Source organism: Silene latifolia, chromosome 5 (assembly GCF_048544455.1).
Source record: "Silene latifolia isolate original U9 population chromosome 5, ASM4854445v1, whole genome shotgun sequence".
NCBI lineage: Eukaryota > Viridiplantae > Streptophyta > Magnoliopsida > Caryophyllales > Caryophyllaceae > Silene > Silene latifolia.
In genome coordinates this window covers 22,240,233-22,255,418 of record NC_133530.1, presented here as the reverse complement: position 1 = coordinate 22,255,418, position 15,186 = coordinate 22,240,233, and positions in this window count along the sequence as shown.

The following is a 15,186-nucleotide window of genomic DNA, read 5'->3' as shown; positions in this document are numbered from 1 at the left end:
TTACGATAATGATTTTCTTAGCTGTATATAGTTATGGAATTATCAAAATGAGTTGGAAGAGATATTGACCTCACCCTTTTTTTTTTTTTTTACAGCAGTAAAGAAAATGTTCTTACAAAGTACCTACCCGAGAGTCGGATTTATTACTATATTATTAGGAAAAGCAAATAAATTGCAAATGGGGTTGACAACCAATAAAGGCTTCTTAGCAGGACGATCAGAGCTGGCCAATTGAGCGAACAATTCTTTTCTCTTCTTAACAACGGAGCCTCCGAGGAGTACCAAGACACACTTACGCCACGAGGACGTAGAAATTTATGGGAGAGAGGTCTACTTTTTGAGAAAGTAGATAAATTGTGTCTTGGAGGTTCCTCCCCTTTGCTTTGATTCCTCTTGACCGTGGTGATTCTCCGTCTCTCGTGCACATAATGAGTACAGGGGTACCTGCAAAACAGAGGAGTAAAAGGGGCGCCTGATGGCTTCTCAACTGAGAGAATCTTACACTTCTTAGGGCGAGCAGCAAAGACGAAAGGCTGATGCTCATTAGAATCATCCTGAACTTGGGGGACATGAGTACCGGGAGGAGGGAAATTGTCACAAACTGAAGATGCGCAAGACGTCCCGGCCTCACTAGTGGACGAGCACAAACTTACGCTAGGAATATCAGGTTCTACCTTGATAACATCGGAGGGGGTAATGTCTTCCTTCATTGCCCATTCATCTTAGAATTTCCCTTTTTAGAACCTCTCCTCTTCTTCTTCTTCCTCTTCTTCTTCTGGTAGTATTGTTCTTTTATAGAGTCTATCTCCTTAGTAGTCTCACCCTTAAGGATTCGAATTGTTAAAGTTGACAAATCACATTTACGGTCAAAAATCACCGTTTTCCCTTCCAGCAACTTTTGATAAGAATTTGTGGGGATCCTTAAAGTAGAACTACCACCTCCCTTTTTGGAGAACTGAAGAACTGACTTATTAGCACAAATACTTTGAACCTCCGTCTCTTCCATATTCACACTCTGAGTATCCCTTATACTCACATCGCTTTGTTCTGCCATCACCTCCGTAACCACGCTTTCACCACTATCATTTATACCCACATCAGACGCCGAAACATGGACAGACTTCTTGTTAGAACACATTGAATTGATGATGCCAAGTCCCTTTATTATTTGATTGTTTGCTCTTAGTTGAAATAATTAGTGAACGAAGCAATCAAATGGACTTTCAACAATGATTCAAGATGATCAAGCCAATCAAGGAAGTCAAGACAATGATACTTTCCAAAGCCTTAGTCGATATATGTAAGAGTAAGTGTAACATTCTCATTTAAGTCAAGTAATGGCAAAACCATGCAACGATGTTGTCTTTGTGGTTTCTGATACTATCATACGGAGGAGGAATTTTCGACCAAATGTTTTTAAGTGGCAAAACTTTGCAAACTTTAAACCTTAAACATTTGAATTTTCAAAAGCTTGAAAATAATCTGAAATTTTGGAGTCACAAGCCCACTTGTCTAAGCCTCTAGATTTGTGCAAATACCTTTTACTAAAATGGCAAAAAAGACTTCTCAAACTTCTAAAGTTTTCTGATTTCTTAAGCCCCAAGCCTATAAGTCTAACACTCACCATCACTCAAAGCTATCATTTTAATATTGGATTTAATTTTTCAAAGTGTACTAATTTTTCAAAGTGTACTTACCTAAGACTAAATCCACTATAAATAGAGTGTCTTAGTCACATTTATTTCTCAAGACTTCCAAAGCATTTATTGTAAAACCTTGCAAATCATTTGTGCATTTAAAGCTTTGTTCTTCAAGTGTTTGCAAAACGTTTTTCTGATTTTAAGTCTTCAAAATTGTTTTCGAAAAAAGCTGTAAAACCTCCAAGTATCAGTTCGCTGTACTGTGACATGATGAGTTTGTTCCATGATTCTCGTGTTAGATCTTCATTGTAATCTCCACGTTCATTTAAGTGAATTCTTGAGATTCAAGATTCTGTAACACCTTGAGATAGAACCCATAAACTCTTGAAGCGGAGTAACTTTAAGTTTGAGTGCAACCGGAGTAGGTTGGCGAGTTATTTTCATTGTAAGGGGTTTAGTAAGTTTGAGTAAATTTCTAAACAAGCAATAAAATAACGGTTGGACGTAGGCCTCGGAGTAGATTTGAACCAATTTTTAAAATGTCGTTTGTTTGTTCATTTACTTTTACGTTCTTCCACTTTGCTATTTCTCGCTTGTACCTAATCAAGTTCGTAGGTCACGATCACCTATACCGTGACATAGAATCTGCTGTACATCTTCTTGTGAACTTACATTCAATTAAGTTTCTCAAGTCTTGTACTTCTTTATTCTTGGCTTAAAGTAATTCATTAACTAAGTTAAGGATAAAATTTTTAAAAGGTACACCTAATTCACCCCCCCCCCCTCTTAGGTGTTAATCGTTCTTAACTCTTCAATTGGTATCAGAGCCTTGTGCTCTTGATATTGGTTAAATCCAAAGAGTTGATCCTATAGTTATGGACGATTCAAAACACACTAAGTATCCCATTTTCAAGGGAGAAAACTATGCCTGGTGGAAACATCGCATGGAGCACTATGTCAAAAGTGCGGACTATGAATGTTGGTTAATCATTCAAAAGGGTCCCCTCAAAATCGAAGTGACTAATGCTGATGGCACTAGCTCCTTGAAAAGTGAGGATAAGTATGTTGAGGCCGACTATAAGAAAATCGAGAAAAACTCTAAGGCCATGTCCATTCTTCAATATGGGATCGGTGACCAAGAGATTAATCGTATATCGGATGTGCTTCGCCAAAGAGATTTGGGACACCCTAAACCTTGCCTATGAGGGAACGTCACAAGTCAAGAAATACCGTATTGATCTTCTCATGCAACAATATGAGATGTTCAATATGGAACGAGATGAGTCAATTAATAGTTTGTCTTCACGTTTTTCTAGTATTGTCAATGACCTTAAGAGTTTAGGTAGGAGTTTTCAATCCGAGGATTTAGTCCGTAAAATCCTTCGTAGCCTAACTGAAAAGTGGCAACCGAAGGTTACGGCTATTGAGGAAGCTAAGGACCTTTCATTGCTCACCCTTGATGAACTTATGGGCTCACTTATGGCTCATGAGTTAACTCTCATGAAGCGTTCTAGTGAAAGCTCTAAAGGGAAAGGACTCGCTCTTAATGCTCTCTCAAGTGATGAGGAGGATGAAGATGATGAGTTTGCAATGTTCACTAAAAACATTGTTGGCATGATCAATGGTCGAAACTCTCAAAGGTATAGCAACAACTCTAGTAAACGCCGTTTTCCTAAGAGAAGATCTAACTCCACTATTGGTTGCTTTAAATGTGGTGACAAAGGTCACCAAATCAAGGAATGCCCAAAGTGGAACGATATCAAATCTAAGGAAAAACGTGACTTTACAAAACGTGATTACAAAAACAAGGTAATGACTGCTATTTGGGGCATGTCTGATTCTGAAGAGGACGATGTCCTTGAGGATGAATTAGACGCCAAACTTAGCATCTCGTCTAGTTCCTCAAAGAATGCTTCCAAATCATCAAAGAAAGAAGACATCAAGTGTCTTATGGCTCACTCCGCGGATTCAGACTCTGATTCAGACCATGAGGTAATTAAGCTCAAGAAAAAGGTTCGATCTTTCTCTAAAGACAAAGTTTGTCTCCTCCTAGATCAATTCATAGATAAATGTCGTGTCCAAACCAATAAGTTGGAAGCTATGCAATTCGAAATTGAGGACATAGCTGAGGAAAATGTAGTCCTAAAATAAAGTCTAAATGAGAATGATCAACCTAGTTCCATGTTGAGTCTTGAAAAAGAAATCAAAAAGCTTCGAAAACAAAATTTGTTTTTAGCCAACAAAGTCGATGAAACCAAAGGCAACAGATCCTGTCTTTGTTGCATCCAGTTCTAAAGAAAATGTGTCATCACTAACACAAGAACGTGACCAACTTTTAATTGACTTAGCTACTCGTAACAACGAAAAGGATGATCTTGTTAAGATTGCTGAAATGTTAAATGATGAGTCTAGTCATGTCAAAAGTACCTTAGAACGAGCTCAAAAATTAAATGATGACCTTCTTGCTCAAATTGAGATGTTAAAGAGAGCTGAACAGACTCATGCCACAGAGGTCTCTACTGTGGCATCTGATTCGAGAAAAGAAATAGATACTCTCACGGAATTAGTGTCTTCTTTAACTAAGGAACGTGACACTCTTCTAGCTGACCTCAAATTATGTCAAAGAGATAATAAACAATTGGAACAAATTGGGATGTTACTTAGTGATGAAGCAAGACTTGCAAAACAAGCGTTCGACAATTTAGGTAAATTGAATCTTAATCATCTTGCTAAAATCGAAACATTAACTAAAGAGCTAGATGAGGCTAAGATGTTTTACTTAAAATTGGAAGGAAGTCAGAATGTTTTGGAGTTTCTCTTGAAACAATCACAAGAATATGAGAAAATTGCAAAGAATCTTTGGACTTGGTTTCAAATGCAACAAAGAGCACACACATTGTTGCACTCAAACCAGGATCCAAGTCAAACCGACTTAGAAGAAGGAAGTATCTTTGGTCTTCTGAGTACATCATTTGTAATTATTGTGGCAAAACAGGTCATGAGTTTAATAGTTGTGACAAAAGAGTCCGTGACTTAGAAAGAAACACTAAAAATGCTAAACAAGTGTGGATAAAGAAAGAGGAAGTCAAAAAGGTCGTTGTCAAGAAGGAGCCCAAACTTGTTTGGGTTCCTAAACTAAATGTTTGATTTCTTATAGGCATTAGTGAGGGGCAGCATCAATTGGTACTTAGACAGTGGATGCTCTCGTCACATGACGGGAGATGAAAACCAATTCCTCTCGCTAGAAGCCTACGATGGTGGCATGGTGACTTTTGGCGACAACAAGAAAGGTGAAATCATTGGTATTGGAAAAGTTGGTAAGTCAAAGTCATTATGCGTGGACAAAGTGTTGCTTGTCAAAGGTTTGAAACACAATCTCTTGAGCATTTCACAACTTTGTGATCGAGGTAATATTGTTGAATTTCTTGCTAGTGAATGTAGAATCATCAATGGAAAAACTAGAGAACTCATTCTTGAAGGTAAACGTGTCAAAGATGTCTACATGAGTAACTTGTATGCATTGTCGGGTCAATCACTATCATGCATGAGTGTTCAAAAGAACGACCCTTGGCTTTGGCACAAACGACTTGGTCATGTAAATGCTAAGACACTTAACACCCTCAAGAGACTTGATCTAGTTGACGGCATTCCTAACATTAAATTTGAATTTAAATCACTTTGCGATGATTGTGTTAAAGGAAAACAAGTTAAGTGCTCTTTTAAATCCAAAAAGGTTGTTAGCACTTCCTTACCTCTTGAACTCATTCATATTGATTTATGTGGTCCCATGCGAGTTGTGAGTAGAGGTGGAAGTCGTTTTATTTGTGTCATTGTAGATGACTTCACAAGATTTGTTTGGCTTCTCTTCTTAAGTTCTAAAAATCAAACATTTGATGAGTTCTTAATTTGGGTCAAAAAGGTTCAAAACAAATTTGGTTATAAACTTGTCTCATTGAGATCCGACCATGGAACCGAGTTTGAGAACTCGTCATTTGAGTCCTATTGTAATGAGTATGGTGTTAGTCATAACTTTTCGGCCGCAAGAACCCCACAACAAAATGGGGTTGTGGAACGAATGAATCGAACTTTTTAAAATATGGCTAGGACCATGCTCATTAGCTCTAAGGTTCCCAAGAATTTTTGGGCGAAGCGTAAACACATCTTGTTATATTTACAACCGTGTCATGATTAGAAAAATCATTGAGAAAACTCCTATGAACTACTACGAGGAAAAAAACCTAATCTTTCACATTTAAAATGCTTTGGTAGTAAATGCTTTGTGCACAATAATGGAAAAGACAACCTTGGCAAATTTGATGCTCGTAGTGATGAAGGAGTTTTTGTTGGTTATTCCGATCATAGTAAAGCCTATAAATTGTATAACAAAAGGACTATGAAAATGGAAGAAAGCGTTCATGTAATATTTGACGAATCTAGTCTTTTTGTGTCAAACACACAGGTTGATGATGAGGATGATGAATATGATGATGATTTTGAGATTGGTATGATACGACATGAAATGGATCAAGTGGTAGAAGAAGCTGAGCAACAGTTGGAGCCACTGTTGCATGAGGAGGATGCACAAAATTCAGGGGGAACTAATCGTCCTCCTACACAAGATGATGCTACCTCATCCAGGGGGAACAAGGATGGTGAAGAAAACCCCAACCTAATCATAAACGAACCACAATCACCTCCTTCAAACAATCCTCGCAACAAGTCCCCCTCATCACAGGCATTTAACAAACCGAATCCTCTAACTCACTTATTCCCAAGAAATGGAAACACCAAAGCTCACATCCTTTATCAAACTTAACCAGTGACCTAACCTCTGGAATAAAAACCAGATCATCGCTTCAAAATTTCTGTGCACACAATGCCTTCATCTCAAAAATTGAACTGAGACCATGTCACAAGAGTAGCCTTGGTGATGAATCTTTGGATGATTGCAATGCAAGAGGAATTGGAGCAATTCGAAAGGAACAAGGTATGGCATCTTGTCCCTAGACCCTCCCAACGTACTGTAATTGGTACACGGTGGGTCTTTCGCAATAAGCTAGATGATGTTGGAGAAATCGTAAGGAATAAAGCTAGACTAGTGGTGCAAGGTTTTAACCAACAAGAAGGAATTGATTACGATGAAACCTTTGCACCGGTAGCTAGACTTGAAGCCATACGAATGCTTGTAGCTTTTGCATCTTTTCAAGGTATAAAACTTTTTCAAATGGATGTCAAAACCGCATTTTTAAATGGATACCTTGATGAAGAAGTGTTCGTTGAACAACCTCCGGGCTTTATAAACAACGAGTTTCCCAACCACGTTTTTAAACTAGATAAAGCACTTTATGGTTTAAAACAGGCTCCTAGGGCTTGGTATGATAGGCTTTCAAAATTTCTATTGGAAAATGGTTTCATACGTGGGTCCGTGGATAAAACGTTGTTTATCAAGTCACAAGGAGATGAACTGTTGCTTGTGCAAGTATATGTCGATGACATTATTTTTGTAGCAACTAACAATGTTCTTTATAAGTACTTTTCTGATTTGATGACTTCGGAATTTGAAATGAGTATGATGGGAGAACTTGGATTCTTTCTTGGTCTTCAAATCAAACAATGTGAGAATGGAACGATGATTCACCAACAAAAGTACTTAAAAGAAATGCTAAGTAAGTTTGGGTTGACTAATTCTAATCCTATGCCTACACCAATGGTGTCTAAAGTCAAGCTTGACAAAGACGAAAACGGTAAGAGCGTTAGTGAAAAGGTATATCGAGGTATGATCGGTTCCTTACTTTACTTAACCGCTAGTCGACCCGACATACAATTTAGTGTGTGTGCTTGTGCCCGTTTCCAATCAAATCCTAAAGAATCTCATTTCAAAGCCGTCAAACGGATTTTTAGATATTTGATTGGAACACAAGGGCTATATCTTTGGTATCCAACTCACTACGAACTTGATCTTGTAGGTTTTTCGGATGCGGACTATGCCGGTGATACATTGGATAGGAAAAGCACTTCGGGCATTGCTACTTTCCTAGGACCATGTCTTATTTCATGGGCTTCCAAGAAGCAAAACACCGTTGCATTGTCCACGGCCGAAAGCGAATATGTGAGTGCCGCTCTATGTTGTGCACAAATTCTTTGGGTACGTCAACAATTGCATGATTATGGCCTTACTTTCGAGACTACCCCTATTTTTTGTGACAACACTAGTGCAATTAATATATCAAAGAATCCTATACAACACTCACGAACTAAACACATCGATATACGACATCATTTTCTACGTGATCAAGTTGAAAAAGGTCATATTTGTCTAAGCTTTTGTAAAACGGAAAATCAAATTGCGGACATTCTTACAAAACCGTTAGAAAGAGAACAATTCGAAAGACTTCGGTCAGAAATTGGTTTATTAGGTGACATACCGCTAAATTAAATTACGTCTTTCAATGATTGATTAGAGGGAGGATTTACATGTAATTAAATTTTAGTTAATATGGTAGAATGCATGCAAATGTCGAACAAATGAAACTGACAACCGTATGAGTGCACTTGAGTTATTTTTGCATTGAGCTTCCCAAATTACTTTATGTCCCATCATACTTAAAAGCCTACACCCTAGCCTCACACTATCAACACTCAACCGTCCTTCACCTAGAATAACTACACCAATCCCTCATTTATGTCCATGTTTCCACTAACACTTCTTATTACCCACTAAATAAACAACCAACCCTCACCTTTTTCGGATTCCCAAAACCGCCATTAATCTCCCTCTTTCCACTCTCTTAAAATGCCTCCAAGATTTTCAAAAGAAGTTCTTCAACTCAGAAACACCTTCAATCCAAAATTCATTGCCAAGAAAAAGATGGCTCCCAAAACCGCTGCAAAACAAAATGAAATCATCTCTGCCACTGCCAAACCAACTGTTGCACGAAAGAAGACAACCGCCAAAAGGGGCGGTGGTCGTGGCAGAGGAGGAAGAAGTAGGAATCCTCCTATTTCTCTCCAACTAGATGCTGAAGTGGATATTGACACCGATGAAGAGGACTCCGGTTCTAAGGCAACCAAAAATGATGAAGAAAATCGAAAATCAAATGAGGTTGCCGAAGCAAATGAAAAGGAAGATCAATCAAGTGAGATTAAAGAGGGGGAACTTTGTAGTGAGAAATCAAAAGAGGGAAACGAAAGTAAAGAAAAATCAAAAAGTGAGGAAAGATCAGAGGGTGATAAAGAGCAATCAAAAGAAAGCGAAGAAAAATTAGAGGGAAACAAAGAAAAAGAAAGTGAAGAACAATCAGAAGGAGAAAAAGAAAAATTAGCTGAGAAAAATGAAAGGGATTCAAACGGAAAGGAAAGGAAGGAGGATGGTGATGTTGCAGTTGAAAAGAATGATGATGATGTGCTCTTAAAAGATTTAGTGAGTGACACTTTAGAGAAGAATAAGATGAGTGAGATTGATGCAACGGAGGCCTCCAATGTTGAAAGGGAAATCGGTTCCAATGCTGAAAAAATCGATTATGAAGTTGTTGATGTTGAGGATCGTGATGATGCCACAGTGGTGTTTGATGATGGGCTTGACCCATTATTTTCAAAACCCGCATCACGAACCCGGTCCAAGAGGAAAATGCTTGAAATATTTGGTGATGATGATTAGGCTGTGACCCCGGAGGCATCCCCTCCAAAACCCAAGGTTTCTCAAAGAAAAAAGGGATCCGGATCAAAATCCAAAGCACCCAAAAGGGCTCGTTATCAGCGGGATTTACCGAGCATAGATGAGAATGAACTCATTAAGGAGAAGGTGCCTCTCAACACATGCATGGATCTTTTTATTGCTCCTTATGCCGAATCATTCAAGAATGATATCCTCAACCATCTCAATTCTCTCGATCTCCCGGAGGAGATCTTCAAGCTATGTCACGGTATGCTGATTTGTTGCTTCCACAGTGGAAGGCGCTATAAGAAATCCTGGTATGACACATCTCTTGCTTTCAAATACTTCAAAGAGGCTATGTATGCACAGGGTTGGGTGAATCTGTTGGACAAATATAGTCCCATGTACTTGTCCGAAATCATCCAATTCTATGCAACAGTCAAGGTAGATGTTGAATCTGGAACTCTCTCAGCCTTTATAAATCAGAAACCCTTTGTCCTAACCATTGACCAACTTGCTGCTCATCTGGATATTTGTGATGTCGGGCTTACCTCATTCCCAAAACGTGATTGGGGTGAAGTTGATGAGGTTACCTCTACCCAGGTCATGAAGGTTCTTCGACCTCATGATAATGATGGCCCTACCAACATATATGCCTTTGAATTAACCGCACCCATCCGGTTCATCTTTAACCTGGTTTTTCGTAACCTTGTCCCTTCCAATAATAGCCGTGGGAGATGTTCACTCCTTGACATGCTCCTGATTCATCACATTGTCAAGCACAAACCCATTAACCTTCCCCGTCTTATGTTTCACCGAATTCTTGAGATGTCCACTGAGTTCCAAAGTGGCAACTTTGACAAAAATGCCGTGGTTCCTTATGGTATGTGGCTCTCGATCATTTTTATGAGGGAGGGGTTAGTGTTGAAGGGAAGCCCTGCGATTGAGAAATTGAGTGATGAAATGACACCGGGCCTTCTTTCTCGGATGAACTTGGAAATTAAGAATGGAAAATTGGAAAGGAAGAATCAGTCCGGTTCTACAGCCGGTTCTACTGTTGAAATGGGTGTGGTGTTAGCAAAGTTGGATGAACTCCTTGGAATTGTGAACCGGTTGGTCAAAGAACAGGCCAAGTTAAGGGATGAAGTCGGTGATCTTCGCACCATGAATGAAGATCTCCTTGAACGTCTTCAGAATGCCTCCTAAACTCTTGCCTCTTTAACCCGTCTCTCCTTATGAACTTTGGCTCTTTGTTGCTTTTTAAAAACACTCTCTTGCACCTTCGGCTATTTGTTTTTATCTTGCTTGAACTCTTTGCGTGTGTTTTAATCGTGTTGCTTGATTTTTGGACATGTTTTATCCTCCTTTGACGATGTCAAGAGGGGGAAGTAGTTTAATTATGCTATGTGTGATCTTCTAACTCTTAGGCTAACGTCCACCTTAATTATGTCTTAGCTTCCATGATTAGATGTTTTACTTTGGCCAAGCATGTTGCACCTTTCGACTACCTTGATCATGTTTATTAATTGTGTTTATGTTGAAATTGACCAAAGACCGACTAACCATGGGCTAAGGGGGAATATCACACATGTTTGGACTTGTCATCATCAAAGGGGGAATTTGTTAGAACACATTGAATTGATGATGCCAAGTCCCTTTGTTATTTGATTGTTTGCTCTTAGTTGAAATAATTAGTGAATGAAGCAATCAAATGGACTTTCAACAATGATTCAAGATGATCAAGCCAATCAAGGAAGTCAAGACAATGATACTTTCCAAAGCCTTAGTCGATATATGTAAGAGTAAGTGTAACATTCTCATTTAAGTCAAGTAATGGCAAAACCATGCAACGTGAGCTGCATCTTGTGGTTTCGATACTATCATACGGAGGAGGAATTTTCGACCAAATGTTTTTAAGTGTCAAAACTTTGCAAACTTTAAACCTTAAACATTTGAATTTTCAAAAACTTGAAAATAATCTGAAATTTTGGAGTCACAAGCCCACTTGTCTAAGCCTCTAGATTTGTGCAAACACCTTTTACTAAAATGGCAAAAAAGACTTCTCAAACTTCTAAAGTAAGAAAAGCTTTTTGCCATTTTGGTAAATTGTCACATGTTGAGTGTAGAAGCTTAAGTTTTCTGATTTCTTAAGCCCCAAGCCTATAAGTTTAACACTTACCATCACTCAAAGCTATCATTTTAATATTGGATTTAATTTTTCAAAGTGTACTTACCTAAGACTAAATCCACTATAAATAGAGTGTCTTAGTCACATTTATTTCTCAAGACTTCCAAAGCATTTATTGTAAAAACCTTGCAAATCATTTGTGCATTTAAAGCTTTGTTCTTCAAGTGTTTGCAAAACGTTTTTCTGATTTTAAGTCTTCAAAATTGTTTTCGAAAAAAGCTGTAAAACCTCCAAGTATCAGTTCGCTGTACTGTGACATGATGAGTTTGTTCCATGATTCTCGTGTTAGATCTTCATTGTAATCTCCACGTTCATTTAAGTGAACTCTTGAGATTCAAGATTCTGTAACACCTTGAGATAGAACCCATAAACTCTTGAAGCGGAGTAGCTTTAAGTTTGAGTGCAACCGGAGTAGGTTGGCGAGTTATTTTCATTGTAAGGGGTTTAGTAAGTTTGAGTAAATTTCTAAACAAGCAATAAAATAACGGTTGGACGTAGGCCTCGGAGTAGAGGCTGAACCAATTTTTAAAATGTCGTTTGTTTGTTCATTTACTTTTACGTTCTTCCACTTTGCTATTTCTCGCTTGTACCTAATCAAGTTCTGTGTCACAGTCACCTATACCGTGACATAGAACTGCTGTACCTTCTTGTGAACTTACATTCAATTAAGTTTCTCAAGTCTTGTACTTCTTTATTCTTGGCTTAAAGTAATTCATTAACTTAGTTAAGGATAAAATTTTTAAAAGGTACACCTAATTCACCCCCTCCCCCTCTTAGGTGTTAATCGTTCTTAACTCTTCACTTCTTGTTGTTCTTCTCCACGCAATCTTCATTAGCAACCTCCAGCATTCTTTTTCCATTTTCCTTTATGAGGAGGTGACCTTTTACCACCTCTAATTCCCTTAACACATCCTTATTACTTGGTTCCACCATTAAGGCCGAACGGATCCAATTGACTTTCGAAAACCTTTTCAACTTCATATAAGCAACCGCTCTACGAAAAAGTGCCTTAACATTACGAGGGAATGTGTTCAAAATCATGGAGCATAAACCCGAGGCAGCTCTGTATTCCTCAAGTTTCAGGGCACATGCAGCCATATTAGACAGAAGAGAAACTGCAAGGTCAGATAACGATTGAATATCCTCACCTTCAATATCTCCTAAGGTCAGACTAAGTAATTTACAAGCTTCATCGTAACACTCCGCGGCACTATCAAATTCATTTTGCCTAAAAAGACCGTTCCCCTTATCTTTAAGCTCCTTCACCTCAGCTAAAATTAACGGAGCAGACCCCTGCAATTTCATAAAGTAGCCTAACATCATATCCCCATTATTCTCCATAAATCCATCACTGACATGGGCACTAGCAAAAGTTTCAAGAAACTTTTGATAAATGTTAGCGGAAGACATAGATACACAATTCCTAAAAAGGATACAGCACACCACAACACCGAAACGACTCAGAGAAACTGAAAAAATAGGAGCAGACCAGTACACCACAACATCGAACTACTCCGAAAAACTGGAAAAGGGAGAGACCCCTCGATAGAGAACAAAAACCAGCAACTAGATTGAAAGAAGAAACCCAGAAAAACAAGCTGATAGACAATAAAACCAAACACCAAAGAGGACGATTGGAGAAGATGGATTCCCCGGTGACTTAACAGCCACAAATTAACTAACAATAGCGAGAAAACAGACGATTAAATTAATGCGATAAAGGAAACAAACCCGAACCCTAGAATGCCAGAAAACAAGCAAGAGGGGAGAAGCGGACCCGAACCCTAAACCAAACACCACAGAAGACGATCGGAGGAGGGTTGCCGGTAGTTGCAGATGGGCGACTTAGCGAAAGTCCCCAAACCCCAGTCGTGATTGATAGATAAATACGAACACAAACGATTAAAGCGAACAACTCAACGGATGACAGTGAGGGGAAGAGGTATAAAAGGTTGAAATAGTCTCGCCGGCGACCCAAAGAGATGACCTCACCCTTTTTGGCGGTTGAGATTTTTGAAATTTTTAGTTACATTTTTTGAATTTTTTTCAAGTGTACCTTATATTAGTATTCATCCCCTCAACCCCAAGTTAAAATACTGGCTCCGTCACACAGGGGTGTTAAGGCCACGGACAACCACGGGCGTGGGAACCGGGCCTCCGCTTTTGATCACCGTATTATAAGCTTTTATTAACGAAATTTAATACAAATTTCGAAGTATAATATACTTGTGCATTTATTTTGGGGCCTCATTTTTTCCGTGTCGCACTGGGCCTCCATTTGTTTTAAGACGCCCCTGAGGGGCCACAATGACCGCGCGTGATTAATTTCCAACGACAAAGTTCTTGTTTTGTGGGTGATTTGCATCCTGCATATATTACAAGTAGAGTTCCCAAGAGTGCACATAATAAAAACATTAGTTTTATTCAAATGAAATAACGAGAAGACAACAACAAGGACACGGACACAGGCGCACACACACGAACATACACTTGAGTTAAGAACCCAAGAGAAATACTGTACAACAAGATTATACGTATATATATATATATATATATATATATATATATATATATATATATATATATATATATATATATATATATATATATATATATATATATATATATAGAAGAAGGGTTCTTATAAGGTCTTCATACCTTATAAGGCCCTAAGTCTTTATAAGAGCCCTTGGATGAAGGGATTGAAGGGATGAGATGAGGAGAGAGGCGTGTTTTTTTGAGCAAAAAAAAAAAGAAAATGTTGATTGTGTGAGAGAGGGACCACTTCCACTGTTTATGTACTGCCTCCATATCAAATCCCGCGGACAATAGCAATAAACAAAGCCTCCTATATCATTTTTGCATGCTTCCCTCCTCTTTTCACCATTCAAAACCTCTCAACAAGCAAAAACCCATAAAAATCCCCAGAAAAACGATCCTAAATCCTGTAAAATACAATATAAATCATCAAAAAAATAAGAGAAATATCAGCGCTAATGGAAAACTATGTCAGTGATCGTCAGATAAAAAATTGTTATAAGATAAAGTACGTTATTGTTCATCCGTTAAAAAAATTGTCATTCTTCATCAGAGAAACAAGCAGGAAATGACATTCAGTGTTTGTGAAGTGGATCATATGCAGATTGAAGTTGCCGTCGAAGGTGAGTTGTTTACTTTCTTATTTGTGTCTAGGTTATTATTGTTAATACTGTTGTACTTTCATGGTGTTCATCAAGATTGTTCTTTCATTTTGGTAGCTTGTTGTTGATGGCAAAAAATGATCGAAATTGAAAAGCTTGATCAAGTAGGAATTGTAACTCGGTGCGTTTTTGAAAAACTCGACCCAAATATGTATAACTTCAATAATACAAAGATTATAACTCCAGACGTTTGTAGTAAAACTCTTTGAATATTTCTGCAGACTTAGGTAACGGGGTAATTGAAAACCTAAATTGTGCGTAAAAATCTTACTAAAGAACCAATTTTGATATAGTTATTCATGTTATAGTGAAGTTATAAATTCATTAAGTGAAGATGGGTGTACATGATATGCCTGGAGTTATACATGATGTAGCTAGAGTTATACATCGTGTGACTAGAGTTATGCAGATGTTGTTTATAGAGTTTTACATTATATGCTAAGAGTTTTACATTGTATAGCTAGAGTTATACATCGTATGACTAGAGTTATACGTTTTGTACCT